The sequence below is a fragment of the Pleurodeles waltl genome, chromosome 4_2 (assembly GCF_031143425.1).
Source record: "Pleurodeles waltl isolate 20211129_DDA chromosome 4_2, aPleWal1.hap1.20221129, whole genome shotgun sequence".
Taxonomy (NCBI): Eukaryota; Metazoa; Chordata; class Amphibia; order Caudata; family Salamandridae; genus Pleurodeles; species Pleurodeles waltl.
The window spans coordinates 36698441-36717984 of record NC_090443.1 but is presented as its reverse complement, the minus strand read 5'-3'; the positions used below and the strand labels follow the sequence as shown (position 1 = coordinate 36717984).

At 47.7% G+C, this 19544-nt stretch overlaps 1 protein-coding gene across 2 annotated transcripts in view; it reads left to right on the top strand.

Moving 5' to 3' along the window:
* The window catches only part of NR4A1 (nuclear receptor subfamily 4 group A member 1), an 88950-nt gene that overhangs the window by 45613 nt on the left and 23793 nt on the right, over positions 1-19544 (top strand). Inside the window, exon 1 of one of the 2 annotated variants that reach the window (XM_069230527.1) lies at positions 18731-18879. The exons of the other annotated variant lie outside the window; for it this stretch is intronic. The gene's annotated coding sequence lies outside the window, so the exon portion shown is untranslated. Of the gene's footprint in view, positions 1-18730; positions 18880-19544 lie in introns of those variants that run through there. 2 annotated transcript variants of the gene reach the window in all.

The following is a 19544-nucleotide window of genomic DNA, read 5'->3' as shown; positions in this document are numbered from 1 at the left end:
CTCAGAACCCATGCTCCTATTCAATGATACCCTCACTTGCATCCTACTGGGCACCCAGTCTAAACCCAGCACAGGGGCTTCTGTGAACAGGACCATTGCCTGTTGCCATCACCCCGCACCTGGGGACCCAAGTTTCCCGAGGCAACACCACACAAGTGAGAGCTTGGCAGTCCAAGCTTCTACCTCCCAAGGCTCGTTCCCTACCGCTCCCCCATACAGGGAATCCAAAAGGTTGGATTCCTTTGGGAAGAAGTTTTCTTCCGCCAGCCTTATATTGTGGTCAGTGAACAATGCATGCAAGAGTTGCCATAAGTTCTAGAGAAGGCCCGGGCTGTACTCTCTCAAGCTGTTGCCAACAGGAGAGATGCAGCAAAGTTCACAATTCTTGCTGGAGCTCCAGGCGATCCGACTGGCATTGAAAGCCTTTCTTCCCTCTATCAACGGATTGATGGTGCAGGTGTTTACCGACAACACCACCACCATGTGGTACTGCAGGGGGTGTGGTGGGGTCAAAGACCCTTTGTCTGGAGGTTTGCACCTCTGGATGTGGCTGAAACAGCAAGGCATATCCCTGCTGGTTCAAAATCTGGCCGGCTCTCTGAACTCCAGAGCAGACTAACTCAACTGAAAATTCCTAGCGGATCACAAATGGCATCTCCATCCGTAGGTGGTACAAGGTCTCTTGCAGCAGTGAGGAGAGTCTTGGTTAGATCTGTTTGTCTCCTCTGAGAACATGCAATGTCAGCTGTTTTGTGCTTTTGGAGTTTTCAATGTGGCAATCACTTGAAGACTCTTCACCTTGAATGGAACTCAGGCATCCTATACACCTTTCGGCCCAAACCACTCCTGCCCAAGATCTGGAACAACTAGGCTGAAGTAATCCTTGTGGCTCTGGACGGGGCACAGAGTCAGGTGTCCAGGAGTCATGAGCTGCTATGCATCTTCATCCATCCTCCGATCAGATTGCACCTTCAGGAGGATTGTCTGTGGCAGCAGCAGGGTTCTTCCCCCAAACCTATCCATTCTCTGCCTTCTTGTGTGTAGATTGAGCGACGACAGTAGACCGCTTTTGACCTTCCTCCCTAAGTCTGTAAGATAATCTTGGCATCCAGGCGTCCTTCCACCAAAACTCTATACGCCTGTCGTTGGAAGAAATTTGTGGCATGATGCACAGACAAGTCTGTTGAGCCCCACCCCCTGCCCCTTTTTTGCCCTTTTCTGAGGTCCTGTTGTTCATGCTTTGCCTTGGGCATTCTTAATGGATATTTGTCTGCTATTTCTGCCTTTTTTTAGCGGTCGCCTGATCATTGTTTAAGTATCCTATTGTACACAGGTTCCTCAAAGGTCTTACTCATCTCTTTCCTCCTTCCACATTCATTATGCCATGATGGGATCTGAATTTGGTTCAAAATTTTTTGACGTGCGCTCCTTTCGAGGCTCTCCAGAATTGACCTCTGAGGCCTCTCACATTGTAAACAGCCTTCCTTGTCTTCTGCCCATAGAGTGAGCGATCCGCAGGCCTTATTATCTAAGCCTCCCTACCTTTCTATCTATCCTGACAAAAATGTGCTTTGCAGTAGGGCCTCTTTCTGCCAAAAGTGGTCACACCTTTTTATGTAGGCCAATCCATCACCTTGCCCACTTTTTACTTATTCCCAAACCTTCTAAGGAAGAGGAGATACTTCACCGCCTGGACCCTAAAACAGTGTTGGTGTTCTACCTTGATCGTACAAAAGAGTTCTGTGTGGATGACCAACTCTTCATAGGGTACGTGGGTGCGAAGAAAGGTTGGGCAGTGCAGAAGTGGACCATCTCCAGATGGGTCTTACTCTGTATTAAGATCTGCTATGCACTTGCTAAAAAACAACCCCTAGAGGGTTTGCGTGCTCTCTCTACCCGAGCTAAAGCTGCAAACATTGTGTTAGCATGCATAGTTTTGATCCTGGACATCTGTCAGGCATCAGTGTGGGCATCTCTGCACATGTTTACTAAACACCACTGCCTGGACAGTCAAGTCTGAGGGGGACAGGCTTTATGTCTGTTTGGCCCTGCAGGACTTTCTGGTTTGAAATTGTTTTGCAGACCCACCTCTGGAGATGGTGATGCTTGGGTATCTATTCAAAGGTAAGTAAGTAATCTACAGCTAGAAGCTTCTATTAGATGGACAAGTTACTTTCCTCCGGTAACACCTTATCTGGTTGAGACTATATCCAGCCACAGATTCCTTACCGACCCACCCATCCTCCACGCTCTGCGAACTGATTTCTAGGGGCAGGGACTGCCCTTTCAGGGCCTTAGTTTTGACACACCAGTAGTCTGTGTTTTTCATGGCTCTGCACTTCTGGCGTGGAAAGTCGTGAAAAGAAGCTGACATTGGTGTGCTTGGGTGGTGCCTATATAGAACCCACACTGTCATTCTTGGTGCGGACGACGCCAATGACTGACATGGAGTAGTCCGCGCCACCTACTGGCATGCAGGAGTACTGCTAATGAAAATTAGGGATCCAATCTGACTCCTGGGGAGAATTCAAAGGTAAGGAATCTGCAGCTAGATATAGTCTCTACCAGATAAGGTATTAAAGAAGATAAGTACTTGTCCTACCATATGCAGAAAATTATCATCATACTCGCCACAGCGAGGGCAGGCAGCAACTGCATTTGGGTGAATGAGGCTTACCCTTCTCTGTGTGATATATGCCCTGTGGGCATAGTAGAATTGAATCAATTTGAAATGTGCATTACGGGACACCACGGCTGTGAGTGGTAGTATCTTTTTTTCTAGTCCATGTGAGTGAATGGTATCCCCAGGGTAAACTCCCAGCGGTCACTAAGGGCCCCAAGCCACGACTTAGTCTAAGCCTGCAGCACCCTATAGAGAAGCGATGTCACATGGTGTATCCCAGAAATCCCATAAATGCACTACAGGACCCCAAGGCATCTGGGGCTCCGGTAGCCTCACCTGTCACCATTGTTGGTTGGTCCTCGTGAACGTCCCATGAAACAAAAAATCACTAGCTGGGATAACGTATTGTTCTCCGGGCACCCAAAATCTGCTATCACACCATTAATATAAAGGTCACCCGCTGTTCACAGCCCCAACCCCAGCCAGTATCGAAGTCTGCTTCAGCATCTAACATGCAGCATGGTGAGCAGAGCCCACAGTGGGAGTTCCCTGGTATACGGCACTCTGGTTTGCGTGCGCTGAAGCGCTCTCTTTCAAGCATAGAGCAACATGGCCATCAGGACCCCCCTACTCGGCCAGTCTGGAGAGCCTGCTGGGTTTAGCAGCAGTTGCGTCCTCTCCCTCTCTGGTGCGGCGACCTGACCATCACCCTGAAAGTTTTCCCAGTAATGCTTCCTCGAGCTTGCCGCCTATTGCAATTGTGCTGCTAAATAACATAGCTCGAAGTCCAGTACCGCCAGCCCCTCTGTGGTGGGTAGTTTCAGCTTTGCCAGAGCCACCTGCTTCTGTCCATTGCCCTATATAAGTTGGGGGAGCAATGCATCAATAGTCAGAACAAGGACCACAATGGGGAGTTACATGAAGTAGTTGAGTAATCTAAGAAGAAACGCCATCCTAATCAGTGCTATGCGGCCCGTAACTAACTGGTAGCGTCAGCCAGAATCCAAATCACCAGTCTCAAGGAGACCGCCTCAGCCATGATATTATAGACTAGGAGTTGGTGCGGTATGCAATAAACATGGACACCCACATACTTTGTGTCCGGCGCCCATCGATGTATGTGCCCCAAATCAGTGGGTGTATGATCACAGTGCCACCACAAAGGGGAACGCCACAGGACTTTTCCCAGTTGACCCTCAACCCCAACAGGCCCCTGAGGTGCTCCAGAACCCTGATTACTCCCCAGATATTGCCACCCATCTCCCTCATATACAGCAACATATCTTTTCCAGACAAGTAAATGGGAACTCCACTAACCCGAAGACGTTAGCAGTGTTTGCCCCGCCTCAGTATATTACCAAGCAACACCAGCTCTATTGCAAATAATGCTGACAGTGGACGACCCTGCCTTGTGCCCCGCCACGTAGAACTCCGATATCAAGCGGCCCATTTTTACCCAGGTTATTATTTTCTCATAAAGCAGTTTGCTCCAATGGAGAAACATGCTCCCCAGACCAATGTTCGCCGTCACCACATATAAGAAACCCAACAACACAGTGTTGAAGGATTTCTCAATATCTATCGTTATCGACAACACAAACGCCAACTGCAGCAGTGTTGCAGACCACCAATTAAATGTATCAACTTCTGTATGATCTGGAAGGTGTTGCGAGTAGGGATGAACCCCGTCTGATGATGGTGCTTCCCGTTTGTATCCTGGGCATCAGCCTTTCCAGCGGAGTATATTATAATCCACATTCAATAGGGAGAGGCGTCTGTAAGACCCAACCTCCTCACCATGCCTCCCATTTTTGAGCAAAGTTGTAACTAGCGCTTCCATCATGTTGTTTAGAAGTTCTCCCACATCCCTAGCTGCATTATACAGTTTAGTCGGATGAGGGACCAGGCGGTCCACATAAACTGTTCACTATTCCACGGGGAGGGCATCTGTGCCTGGTACCCTCCCACGTGTCATAGCCCGGATTGCCCCTCTTAACTCTTGCTCAGTTATAGCCTCACCCATCGGCCCTATGTCTGTCAACTGGAGGAGTACCGGGTAGGCACCTATGACATAAGTGTGAAGCAGTTGAGCATTACATGCTTATACACATTTTTTTTTTTATCTCAGCCTGGGAAGTACCACCTCCTGAGGTGCATCTTTAATGTCAAAGATGTGGGAGCCTCACCTCTCTAGGTTAGTTAGCCAAGCCAGTAGTCTGCCCGACCTATTATGCTTGAAATGTGCCTTGTAAATGTAAGAATGATGATTGTAGCCCCGCAAACCTATCTAAATGCGACAGTAACTCCCTTCACACCTCATTAAATTCCCCAGGGTAGTGAGGGCCTCCTCTTGTTTGGCAGTGTTTGCCAATAACTGTGTGTGAACCCCATATTTAGTTGTTCTGCACTGCTCACAGAGCACCACTTTGAATGCCTCCCATTCCCATAAGAGGACGCCGTCCCCACATTCTCCTTAAAATACTTAGCAATGGTGTTGCCTAGAGTGTCTCTAAAGATTGGGTCCTCCAGCAACATTACATAGTCTACACCCTGGCAGTGGAGGTCTGGTGGTCAGGGCATCCCATCAAAGTGTAAGTAGGAATGGGGCATGATCTGAATGAGTCCTTGCCATGTTCTCTGCCACAGCCATGTTACAGAGAAAAGTATCCAGTCTGACATATAGGGAATGTAAATCAGAGTAGTAAGAGTATTCTCTAAGAAGCAAATGTAGTAACTTCCAGGCATCCACAAAGTTGCAGCACAACATGTATCTCTGAACCACCTAGCAGTCCTTTGCGGTGTTGTACTTGATGGGGTTGGGGAAGTGCAATCTATCTAGAGTGGTGTCAGCTATATAGTTAAAGTCCCCACCTACCACCAAAGGGTGGTGGGCAACCCTGGCCAGGACTGGGGGTAAGTTATCAAAAATGTGCATTGATCTATGTTGGGTGCATAAATATTGAGGAAAGCTATATCCTTCAATTCATCTGGCCCTCTAATAGTATTTAGTACACTTCCTTTTCAACCACCACTGTGTGCAGCAGGAACGGAACCCCAAGGCGGATCCACCATACCCCTCCAGCTCTTCTGCAGATCCTGTTCCTTCGTGCATGTAAGGTGCGTTTCCAGTGGGAACACCCCCTGGGCTTCCCACCGTTTAAGATATACCTGTACATTGTAGCATTTTGACAGTGAATGAAGGCCCCGCACATTCCATGTAACTATGCGTACTTGCATCAGGCATTAATGTACAAGGAGGTTAAAGTATGCTGACCTACCCTGGTTCACCACCCCCTCCCCCCCAACCTCGGTCATTGTCTCACCACCATATTTATTCTCCACATGAAATAAACAACCATTAGCAACAAACATGACCTTAATCAAACAAATATCTAGCTTCCCACCTAGTACTGCAGGACCTTGATACCCTGCCCAAACCAGTGGTCCTTTGAGAAAAGAAAGCGGATCACTAGCAAACCAGCACATCCATGCCCTCCGCTGTCTGTGGGAGCGTGACCGGTCACATCCAAGAATGCAGGTATGGCACTATGAGTCCACCAGTCACTCCAGAGCATATGCCCCATTGAAACCCACCACACCCTGCCCCATCACCACCAGTATACATGGATGCCTGCTTACTGAGCGTGTCCCTGGATTGCGCCATCTAGATGTGATCTGCAGTCCTGGGTGTTAGGTGGTCCAGGGCACTGCGCCCCAGCAGTACCTCCTGAGCTGCTGGTTTCAGTCTCTGAGTCAGAGCCAGGCTCCGAGCCCAGCATCTCAAACATGTTCTTGTGATGATGTGTGACATCCCCCACCACCGGTGCTGTCACCTCAGCAGCCTACTCGACTGTGGGTCATGATAGAGGTTGTCCACCACACTGCTTCCGGGTGCCCTTGCTTTCCCAGGTCTCCACGGGTGCTCCATCCTTAGTCTGAGCACCTATGCCCTTAGATTGTAACCATGTCCAAGCCTCCTCAGGGGATTGGAAGAAATGTGTGGTGTACCACCTCAGCCAGCCACAGCCTTGTCAGGAAGAGTAGGGCATACCACAGTTCCAGAGCGCTGAGCTGCTTCTTGACTGTAATGTAGGAAGTTCTTTAGGCCTGGTTGGTGGGGGGCCCTCCCCATGGTGGGTGCAGTCACAGAACTAGAAAAAGGGGCATGCAGCAGTGACTGGTGTAGCCACCTCAGGCGATGGGCTTCGCTCACCGCAGCATCCACTCCCGTGTCTGTGGCCTTCATGCCACCTCAGCCTTGCAGCCCACATCCGTCCCGACCAGGCATCCAAAAGTGTTGGTGGTTGGGGCAGTAGGGAAGTCCCAATCCCAGCTGAGGCCACCCTTCCTCAAATCCTGGACTGCCTCCTTGCCCCTCCCTGGGCGAGCACGGTCTGCAGTTTGCATAGGCGTGGCCCCCAGCAAGAGCTCGTAGCAAGGCCCAGGTCTGCGGTCTCCCATGCTCGCAGACAGGAAGGGGGAGGGGCCTGTATTCCACCAGGTCCAGGTGACACCTCTCATGGCAAGGCGAAGCTCCAGCAAACGGAAGAGTGGGGCTCCGCAGGGACACCCACTGTGGCATGTCTCACCACTGCTTAGCTGAGGCAGGCCCTGGGGGTACATAGGTGTACTCTAAACAGAAAAACTGTCCACCCCATACATCCTCTAGTGGTGTTTATAGGCTTCTGAAATTGGAACGGGCTAATGCATGAATCTGACCAGTGTGTCACTGTTTTGAGTGGAAATGTGCATTCTCACGTGTGGACACTGGGCTTATAAGTGGGTTGTTTTTATGAAACTGAGGGCAGAACTGGTGTGATTTCTTGTGCTATATATTCTTACAGGTGCCCTGCGAAGCTGTGACCTTATGGAAGGTAGGACCCTTTGCTGGTGACTTTCTGCACAGTGTCTTGTAGGGTGTACTAGACATTTGAAATTTTGGTGAATAGGGATCCTTGGCCCTGATGAATGTCTGAGACCCTCAGATGCTTGTAAGAATGGGCAGAAACATGTTGGCTTTAAAAGGTGACACGAACCATCACCATATGTTTTTAATAATACCTGTGTTCCCCACTAATAAAGGAATTACAAGGGATAAACACAAGGTATTCTTTTAAATCTGGATCTCGGTCTTTTTATCCAGTAAATATTTATCAATAACTCCCCTCTGCTCCGAGGAGACATATGGTTGAGTCCGCCCTTGTGTTATTGACCCAACCAGGGTAGAGAGTAGAAGCCAAGGATGAAGCATGATACTATTAGGTTTGTGAGGCTTCTGCTTCCATACATGGAAATTACCTTAGTAAGGCCATGCAAGCCCAGGAATTGACCTTAAGAGGTGTTCATGTATGAAGGAATTGGGAAGCAGTCATATTTTTGTGTTCTAGATTGAGAATATGGATGGTCTGGCTGCTGGTTTATGCTCCCCTCCTCTCCAATTCTTATGTTTTGCATTCTGGAAGATGTCTCTTGCTCCTCTTCCCAGGTCCAATTTGATGATGCTTTTGTCAGCTCTCGGAGTAGGGCTGTCAGGTTTTTAACCCCTTCGCTGCCAGGCCTTTTCCCCCTCAGGTGCCAGGCCTTTTCCCCCTCAGGTGCCAGGCCTTTTTTTGGCTATTTTGGGCATGGCCCGCTTAGGCCCTCATAACTTTTTGTCCACATAAGCTACCCACGCCAAATGTGCGTCCTTTTTTTTTCCCCAACATCCTAGGGATTCTACACGTACCCAGACTTTGTGGTTTCCCCTGAAGGAGACCAAGAAATTAGCCAAAATACAGTAAAAATTTAGTTTTTTTAAAAACAATTGGAAAAAAGGGCTGCAGAAGAAGGCTTGTGTTTTTTTCCCCTGAAATTGGCATCAACAAAGGGTTTGCAGTGCTAAAAATCAACAGCTTCTAGGCACAGGCAGACTTGAATCAGAAAACCCAATTTTTCAACACAATTTTGGCATTTTACTGGGACATACCCCATTTTAAAGATTTTTTTTGTGTGCTTTCAGCCTCCTTCCAGTCAGTGACAGAAATGAGTGTGAAACCCATGCTGGATCCCAGAAACCTAAACATTTCTGAAAATTAGACAAAATTCTGAATTCAGCAATGAGTAATTTGTGTAGATCCTACAAGGGTTTCCTACAGAAAATAACAACAGAAATAAAAAAAAATATTGAAATTGAGGTGAAAAAAACAGCCATTTTTCTCTACGTTTTACTCTGCAACTTTTTCCTGCAATGTCAGATTTTTTAAAGCAATATACCTTTATGTCTGCTGGACTTTTCTGGTTGCGGGGATATATAGGGCTTGTAGGTTCATCAAGAACCCTAAGTACCCAGCGCAAATAAATGAGCTGCACCTTGCAGTGGGTTTTAATTCTATACCGGGTATACAGCAATTCATTTGTTGAAATATAAAGAGTGAAAAGAAAACCTTTGTATTTCCAAAATGGGCACAAGATAAGGTGTTGAGGAGCAGTGGTTATTTGTACATCTCTGAATTCTGGGGTGCCCATACTAGCATGTGAATTACAGGGCATTTCCTCAAATAGATGTCTTTTTTACACACTGTCTTATATTTGGAAGGAAATAATGTAGAGAAAGACAAGGGGCAATAACACTTGTTTTGCTATTCTATGTTCCCCCAAGTCTCCCGATTAAAATTGGCACCTCACTTGTGTGGGTAGGCCTAGCGCCCGCGACAGGAAATGCCCCAAAACTCAACGTGGACACATCAACTTTTCCCAAAGAAAACAGAGGTGTTTTTTGCAAAGTGCCTACCTGTGGATTTTGGCCTCTAGCTCAGCCGCCACGTAGGGAAACCTACCAAACCTGTGCATTTGTGAAAACTAGAGACCTAGTGGAATCCAAGATGGGGTGACTTGTGGGTCTCTCACCAGGTTCTGTTAACCAGAATCCTTTACAAACCTCAAAATGTGGCTAAAAAAACACTTTTTCCTCACATTTCGGTGACAGAAAGTTCTGGAATCTGAGAGGAGCCACAAATTTCCTTCCACCCAGTGTTCCCCCAAGTCTCCCGATAAAAATGGTACCTCACTTGTGTGGGTAGGCCTTCTGCTCGCAACAGGAAATGCTCCAAAACACTATCTGGAGACATCAAAATTATCAAATAGAAAACTACCTGTTTTTGCGGGGGGCACCTGTGTTTTTGGTCCTGGGCTCAGCAGCCATCTAGGGAAACCTACCAAACCCAGACATTTATGAAAACTAGACACCGGAGGGATTCAAGTGACTTGTGTGGATCCCCCAATGTTTTCTTACCCAGAATCCTCAGCAATCCTCAAATTTAGCTAAAACACATTTTTCCCACATTTCTGTGTGAGATCACTGCACCGGACAAATTTCCTACCACCCAACGTTCCCCTTAGTCTCCTGGTAAAAATGATACCTCACTTGTGTAGGTGGGCCAAGTGTTTGTGACAGGGAAGAGCCAAAAACACATCGAAATTGAGGGGGAACCAAAGAGGGTCCAAAAGGGCAGTTTGAAACAAAACATTTTCAGGCTGACGAGTGCAACAGAAATGTTATTGGTATAGATGAGACAATGCTGTGTGGTAGGAATTTTGTGGATTCCTGCAGATTCCGGAAGGTTCCATCACAAAAATGTGTGCTTTCCAGCAAAGTTGCAGGTTTGCAGGGCATTGTAGGTAAGGAAATAGTGTGGGGTGCAAGCATTTCCTTTCTTTCAATGTCTCTCCTGCCCCCCTCCTCCCGAGCGGAAGAGAAATACATAGCATTTCACTTTTGCATTGCGCTGGAAGCATGCTTCCAGCGCGACGGTAGGCGACCTCTGATGAGGTCAGCACGCAATCGCATGCTGACATCATCTGATGTCACTGGGGAGGGTTGGGGGTGAAAGGGGAAGCGATTCCCCTTTCATCCCTGATGGGGGGTGTGGGTGGGGGGCTCACGGTGGAGCGCCAGCGCTTCCCCCGTGGGCCTGGTGCAGGACGAGGTGGTCTCATCCCAGGCACACAGGAACCGTGTGCTGGGACGAGACCACCTTGTCCAAGGCACCGAGGGGGTTAATGAATCACTTGCATTAGTTTATGATATCAAAAAAATAAAACAATGGGGTTGGTGCCAACTTGGTGTTGCAACTTTGCAAGGTTCAGTACCACCCCTGCCACTAAGAAGCGCAGGGCTCGAAAAAGCCACTCGACCAATTGCATTGGGAGTCTTATTTGATCAGGTCGACCTATTTTTAATACTTCCTCCTCCTGAGTTGACACTGAACTGGTGTTCTGTTCAGTTGAAAAGTGGAGGGGCAATAAAAGGTGCCATTAAATCTTGTTCTTATGTCACATTTGCTTTGTGTTCACAGACAGAGGTCAAAAGTCCATTTTTCTTACAATGAATTTCCCTTCTAACTGCAGAGTTCCAGGACTTTGTAAGGAGAACTGTGGCCTGCTGCTTAGAATGTAAAATAAAAGGATATAGGGTGTCAGGTTTTTCCTATTGCACAACATTTAAATGACTAAGTCAACTGTGCAAACATTTCAATATATATTCCAGTATTTGTGAAAGCCTTCTTTTATATTTCTGTGTGATGAAAAATATTTTAATAGGATGAAAAGACATCAGAATGCTTTACATGTTTATGTGCAAAGGGTATGTTTTCTGAAACCCAATTTTCACAGATTGTTAATACACCATATAGTTTTATCAATAAGGCTGCAAGTTAATGGAGAAGTTTTTGGACATTTCTTGGAAAGTTACTGTGTGTAGATTACAATATGGTACCACATCATGGTTCAGTAATATATTTATTAAAATTGAGTGTTTAAACAAACTGAGAATCACTACTGCCCTAATGGCAATGTTGTTAGTAAACTAACAGAAGTCCTAGGTTATGTGGGCTAGATGTTTGTGATGCATGCCGCAAACTTTAATCTACTTAAAGAGGTTTTTTGTACTGCAGAAATGCTGAGCTCGCATATTTGAAGGTGCAATCATATATGAGAATTGAGAGAAAGGGGACTCTGTAAACTATTTGTCTAGGATCACACAATTTGCGACCCTTTTATGGGTCAAGTATATTACAGTTAGGTTGAGTAGATTATTTAAGTTCCTCGGCCTGCAGGTCTAGTAACATTCTTTTGGATTTTTCAAGCCCAGAAGCAGTACCCCACAAAAACTGATCTCTTTTTAAGAATGCACACTTGTTTTTATGCAACATAACCCTGCTGCCTCTTATTCTCTGCCAAACTTTCCTGGGACCAGCATAGTGTTCCTCAAGTGTAGGTGCATGCAAGAGAATGTCATTGTGTGAGAAAGTAGCCTCTTTCCAGCATGGTTACCCCCATTTTTGGCCTGTTTGTGTTTGTCAGTGTGTTTTTACTGTCTCACTGGGATCCTGCTAGCCAGCACCCCAGTGTTCATAGTTTGTGGGCTATGTGTGTGTTGTCAGTATGCTTAACTGTGTCACTGAAGTTCTGTTAACCAGAACTCCAGTGCTTATGCTCTCTATACTTACCAAATTTGTCACTATAGTTTAGGGACTCCATATTCCAATTCTAATTGGCACACTGGACCCCCCCTTATAAGTCCCTAGTATATGGTACCAAGGTACCCAGTGCATTGGGGTTCCAGGAGATCCTTATGGGCTGCAGCATTTCTTTTGCCACCCATAAGGAGCTCAGACAAATCTTTCTTCAGGACTGCCACTGCAACCTGAGTGAAATAGTGCCCACACTATTTCACAGCCATTTTCACTGCACTTAAGTAACTTATAAGTCACCTATATGTCTAACCTTCATTTACTGAAGGCTAGGTGCAAAGTTACTGTGTGTGAGGGCAGCTTTGCATTAGCAAAGTTGCCCCCACGTTCTCCAGGGCCAATCCCCCGACTTTGTGAGTGCGGGGATACCATTACACGTCTGCACTACATATATGTCAATACATATATGTAGCTTCACAATGGTAACTCCGAATATGGCCATGGAAGATGTCTAAGATCATGGAATTGTCCCCCCCCATTCCAAATCTGGTATTGGGGGCAATCCCATGGACCCCCAGTACTGCCACACCAGCTCTCTGAGGTTTCCCGTGCCCCAGCTGCTGCCACCTCAGACAGGTTTCGGCCCGCTTGGAGACTGAGCAGCTCAATCCCAGGAAGGCAGAACAATGCATTTCCTTTGGGAGGAGGGTGCTACGCCCTCTCCCTTTGGAAATAGGAGTTACAGGCTTGGGAGGGGTAGCCTCCCAAGGCCTCTGGAAATGCTTTGAAGGGCACAGATGGTGCCCTCCTTGCATATGCCAGTCTACACCGGTTCAGGGACCCCCAGTCCCTGCTCTGGCGTGAAACTGGACAAAGGAAAGGGGAGCGACCACTCCCCTGTTCATCACCACCCCAGGAGTGGTGCCCAGAGCTCCTCCAGTGTGTCCCTGGCATTAGCCATCTTTGGTTCCAAGGTGTGGGGACACTCTGGAGACCTGAGTGTCCAGTGCCAGCAGGTCATGTCAGAGACCCCTCCTGATAGGTGCATAGCTGGGTAGGTGGCCAATCCCCCTCTCAGGGCTATTTAGGGTCTCTTTTCTGGGTGTTTCCTCTGATTCAGCTTGCCAGGAATCCTCTGCATCCTCTGCTTCAGCTTCTAACCGTCGGATCAACCGCAGACTGCTCCAGGAACTGCTGCAACTGCAACAAAGTATCCAGGACGACTCCTATGACCTGCGACTTCAGCTCCAGCCAGCATTTGCAACAGTTTCCAAGATGTGCACGCTCTGAGGACTGCCCGTCTTCGTCCTGCACCAGAAGAACTGAAGGAATATCCAGTGGAGTGATGGACTCGACTGGTACTCTGGGACTCCTCTCCTGATGGCGAGCATGCTCCCAAGTCCAGCTGTCCAAATTTGGTGGAGGTAAGAGCTTGCCTCCCCGTGCTGCAACAGTACCCCTGTGCATTGTGTCTTCTCTAGCTCCTTGGGCTTCTGTGAACTTCTTCCAAGAATCCTTTGTGCACAGTGTAGCCCAGGTCCCCAGCACTCCATCCTGAGACGCACAACTCGCTGAGTTGTTCTCTGGCAGCGTGGGTCCTTCCTTTGTAGTGCTGCGATGACCGCACTTTGCATCTTCTTTGTCCATGTGTTCTGGGACTCCAGTGGGTGCTGCCTGGTGTTCTGTGGGCTCTCTGAAGTGCTGAGAGCCCCTTTTGTCTCCTCAGTGCAAGTTGAGACCCCCCAGGTCCCTCCTGGGTCCAGGCAGCTCCATTTTGACGCAAACCGCGTACTTGCGTGAACCAAGGTTTGTTGGCGGAATCCAGCGATGCAAACAGCTTGCAGCCAACAACTTGACGTGGGACATCACCTGCACCAAGCAGGAACCCGCAGCCATCTTCTTTGGTGCTCTTCTGTTCTCTTCTTACCAGAGAATCCACTTTTGCACCGTCTTCTAAGTTGGCAAGGGCTCCTGTCCTTCCTAGACTCTTCTTCGACTTCTGGACTTGGTCGCCTCTCTCCACAGGTCTTTAGGTCCAGGAATCCATTGTTTGTTGCTTGCAGTCTTGCTTGATTCTTGCAAAATCTCTTATCATGACTTGTAGTGTGTCCTGGGGAAACTTGCTGTACTTTACTCCTGCTTTCCTGGCTCTGGGGTGGGGTACTTTACTTACTTTGGTGTTTTCTTATACTCCCAACACCCCTCTACACACTGCACTTGCCTAGAGGGGAATTTGTGATTTGCATTCCACTATTTTAGTATATGGTTTGTGTTGCCCCTAGGCCTGTTGCAATCTATTGTATTTTCTACTGTTTGCAATAGTCTATGACTGTTTACTTACCTGATTTTGGTTACTAGTGTATATATTGTGTATAATACTTACCTCTTGAAGGAGTATTGCCTCGAAGATATTTTTGGTCTTGTGTCACTAAAACAAAATGCCTATATTTATGGTACCTCTGAGTATTGTCTTTTATTGTGTATAAGTACTGTGTAACTATAGCAGTATTGCAGGAGCTTTGGTTGTCTCCTAGTTCAGCCTAAGCTGCTCTGCTACAGCTACCTCTAGACAGCCTAAGCTGCTAGAACACTGCCGACATTTCACTAATAAGGGATAACTGGACCTGGTATGAGGTGTAAGTACCTTAGGTACCCACTACAAACCAGCCCAGCCTCCCACACATTGCTTACATTGACTCCAGTTACCCTGACAGCACTTCCCTAATTGCAGTCTGGAAGACCCCTGCTGCGCTGGAAATACCAAAGTTCAAACATTTATGCCAACAGATCCCAGGTGTGTGGAGAAAGTGATGAGGTATCGGGACTCTGGGTTTAGCATGAGCTGGTGGTACCGTGACCAAGGGTACATCTTGGAGAACCAACACAACCCAGATACCTCGCTCAGTAGGTCATCCACCATCTGTGTAAAAGACTTCTCAAGCTTTATCACCTGATTTGGTGGGTACATGTCTATGCATATCCTTACCTAACTGGCCATATTGGGTTTCCAAGTCCCCAGGATAGGCAACACCTAGGGTTTGGGTTATCGATTCCTTCTATGTTGGCCTCCTCTAACTTCCAAAGGTATTCTTTTACTGTCTGCTGCAAATGGAAGGCTACTCTGAGATGGAACAGGGCCAGTCTGCACTAAATGTTCAACATGAATCTTCACCACCTTTGCTCACAGACATCCTGCGCCTTGAAAAGGTTTTAGAAGTCACCTAGTAGATAGTCTGTCACTATTGTGTGGACAGTGAGAGTGAAGTGAATTAACTTGCCTGTTGTGTGACAACTCAGAAGCATGCCAGTACCTCCTTGTGTGACATAGGCCTTGATGCATGCAGTCTGCCGACTGTGTGTGTTGTCTGATGTGATCATGCCTGCGACTAGAAAGGGGTCTGGGTGCTCATATGTATATATTTTATATTCATGCATCTGAGAACTGATTGGTGAGTCAGTCTTTGATTTCTTGACCCATGATATTGGTTGCGGTCCTTGTGTCATTCATAGTAGTCAGTGGCTTCATGCCTGCCAGCATATGCAGCATTTTGGTGGGGATTGTGGCTAGGGGTAGAGAGCATGAACAATGTGTATTGATTCTTCCCCTCTATATTGTCCATGTCCTCATCTCCTTGGCCAGGAACCACTGACATTGTGGAATTTTGTGGGGGGGTTTGCTGTGATCAGGATGATCGTCATACTTTGGCAAAGTGGTTCACTTTTCCAAATGTTAACACTTCTTTCCAGTGGCTGGGCAAACCCCTGTGTGGGTATGGATCCCAACAGGGTTTCCACTGCTTTTGTTGCTTCTCGCCTTTGGCACTGGAGCTGTGCTGGTGACCAGATTAAGTTTGGTCTTTATGGGTTTGCGAAAGACAGCCCCCCATATGCAGGGCCCCTACCCTTGCCAGTTCTTTGGATTGCTTCAGAGGTGGGATGTCTTGTAGTGAGTTTCCAGGCTCCTGCAAAATGTGTTCACTCGGCTTCGCCTATGCATAACCTGACTAAATTCAGTATGAATTTTCTTTTTTTCTGTACGTAGAGCATAGGTATTGGCCAGTTCTTTCAATTATGAATGGAAAGTATTCGCCGACTCATCCAAAGCCCGTTGGGTTTGGCGTAACCAGAATTGCTTGTAATCTGAGTCTGCCACAGTTTCATAATTATTGTTTTGGGTAGTCACAATTGTGCCAAATGTGATTAGGGTCCTGTTTCTGGTAGGCTGTGCGACAGTTTGTAAATATCTTCCCTTGCAGGTGTAACAGTAGCAAATTATATATTTTGTCAACTACAGCTATGGCTGCAAAGTACATTTCGAATCATTCCACCCAGAGTTTTCCTTTTTGGTATTTGAGTGGGTGGTGGTCTTGTAAATACGAATGGCTCAAAGGCTGGGATGGGTGCCATGTTGTGCCGAATTGGATGTCTTTCTTTTTTCATCAGTTGTGATAGGTTAGATTGTAGAAGGTCTGTGAATATTCTGGCTCTGTGCTTTTGGTTGAGATTTTTTTGTATTTCCTTCTGCCACTAGATTTTATTGGGCTGCCTCTTTTCTACAGTCACACATTCTCTTGATTCCTTGCTACCACTTTTATTTATTTGAAACTGGGCTTGTGTAATGTAATTATTTTATCAGCCCACACAAATGGTAAAATCGTCTATGGAGCACCCTTTGGTCATGGTCAAAAACCGTCACTACGTGTGGGTGGACCGCTGCTGGAGGACCCGACCTGTTATTGCAGCTAGTAGTGTGCACCGCGCACCGCCACTCTGCAGGTAAGGCGAGCGGCCCTTATTTGGGGCGGGGCCTGCAACGGGAAACTGCTTCGGTCTGGATGTTGACTGTATATGTCGTGGCTTTTCCCACCTGTCAGACTGAGCTGCTGCCGCCCGAGTTCACCATAGCTCTTTTCAGCTGCCGGAAAAGTCGGGTGGTGGGCAGCTCTGGTCTCTTCGGTCTTGGTAGTTTCTTCTGGCTTGTGACAGGGAGGCGGCAGTGGTCAGTTGTTACTTCAGAGTGTGGGCCTGCATCTGGCGTCGTCCCCCTCCAGAGAAATGACACAAACCGCTCTTGGGTTTGCTACATTCGGCTACCTGCATTTCCCGTGCAGGCAGTCACCTTTTATTAACCAATCGACGTCACCAGGGCCAAGCCAAGACCATTCACATTGACTAGGGTAATTCTTGGCAGGCAAGGGGGAGTAAGCAAGCATTCGCACTAGCAGTCATGGTTGCACTATGTAATAAACTAAAAATAGCTCTCACAGGTCGTGAACTACTATGCCAGGCCCTGCATACAACCCGCCTCCTATTCATACTGTACGGTTCCCCTTTTCACATCCCCTTCATTCCCACCAGTTCTATTCTTATCTTCACCCCACCCCTCTTCCCTAGCGTGAATTCCAATACATCCCCCCTTCGTTCTTTACACAACCAACTACCAGGGCTTTAAGTGGGGTGAAAACAGTGTGTTTTTTTTTTGGGGGGGGGGGGGGGTCCTCTCAGAGGCGTGGCCGATGTAATTAGGGCGTGGCTTAAAAACACGCAAATTAAAAATCTGTGTATAGCATAAAGGTGCTGATATTTTGCTGCTTCTTCCTATCCTTGCCTAATTGCCCCTGGAATGATGAGACACTGAAAGAACGGTAACGAGGCTCTTAAAGTTTCATCAGTCATGAAGGATGGTACCTCTGCTCAGTTAAGATTTTTTTTTTCGCCCCGAGGGTGAGGGCAAAAATGGAGAGCATGAAAAGGGACCCGTCTCGGCCCCTGTTTTTTAGAACCTTTAGATTTGCCGGTGCTGAGCACCGTCAGGGCCCGGCCCACCTAGAGCCCTGACAACCACACCTCAAATCTGGTTATACCCTGAGTTTTTAATGCGATGGTTTTATTCACCCTCGCACCTTTTCCCTGTGTACACATCCAGCACCTTAGTTTTGTAATAACTACCCCGCCAAAAAGTGCAGATGCTCCTCCCCCCCCCCCCCCCCCCCCTTTTTCCCCAGGCATCTGTTTACATTATTGGCTGAATTGTGACTGCCCCCCAAACCCCTGTGCCTTGAATTCCCATCAGCCTTCCCCCCTGATTTGTGAATTAGCCTTCGTATAGTTTTTCCCCACTTCTATATTCTTATGTCTAAGAAAGTCACATATAAACATATGTACATTGGATTCAACCAGCATAAAGAGCTTCAACGCCTTGCCATGGGTAGTAAGCGCCATGATGCAATTACAATACGTGTATATATATTGCTCCCCCCTCCTTTTTTTATTTTATTTTATTATTTATTTATTTTTATTCCTGACTTCTTCCGATCTCCTCGGTTCTTTGTTATCGGGACCACTTCTATTCCTGGTCCCGTTCTTTCTATTATTGGCCCCCTCCCTTCTTTGGTTCTATTTTCAGCCCCCCCCCCCCTCCCCCCCTCCTGGTTCTATTCTTGGCCCCCCTCCCGTCGTTCTATTATTAGCCTGGAGGGCCCCCCTTCTCCTGCGTCACTGGGTCTCCGTGTGCGTCACGCGCCTCACATTCCGTGTGCGCTGCCGGAAGCCCCTCCTCCCCAGCCTTCTTTGGACGGTGGAACCTCGCGCGTCAAAGATATGGCTCCGCCCTTCACGTCACTCGCGTCTTAAAAGAAGCAGGAGGGGGCCGGGCCGCAGCCAGAGCTTGAGAGAGCTGAGGAGGTACAGAACATAGAAGGGGGGAGGGAGAGAGAGAAGAGAGTCGAGAGCCGCGGGGACCTGCGCCCGAAGGACCCCGAGGAGAGTATCAGGGCAGCCCAGTCATCAGGAGCAGCAGCCAGCTGGGTATGTATAACCGCTGCTAGCCTCGAGTGCGCGACAGTTTGCGCAGTCTGACAGCATGCAGTTATCTGACAACATGCACTGTTATCTCCATGTAAAACCTGGTGGGCGCCACTTTGATTCCCATGAAGATCTGACAGCGTGCACAGTTGCGCACATATAGTATCTGTAAGCTGTCATTGATACCCCAGATGACAGCTGCCACCATGCATTATTACCCCAGTCTCACAGAATGCACTGTGTTATTCCTTTAGGTTATCTGACAGTATGCGCCGTTACCCTTAGGGAGTATTTGCAAGCATGCCATATTACCCTCTCCACCAACCCCGGGAGTGATGGCGTACAGTTGTTATCACTAGCCTATCTGACAGCCTCCATATTAGTCCCAGGGAGTACATGGCGGCATGCCTTGCTTGTCTCAGGGGATATTCGACAGCACGCACTGTTATAGCTAGGAAGTATCTAATAGCAAGCAATGTTACCGACCCCTCCCGGAACAGACAGCATGCAGTTTGATCTCTAGCCTATCTGACGATCTCCATTGTTCGTCTTGGGGAGTACATAACAACATGCGCTGTTGGTACCAAGGAATATCCTTGGACATTTAACCCTAGGGAGCATGACAGCACGTACCGTTAGACCGAGGAGGTGTTTGACAACATGTTATT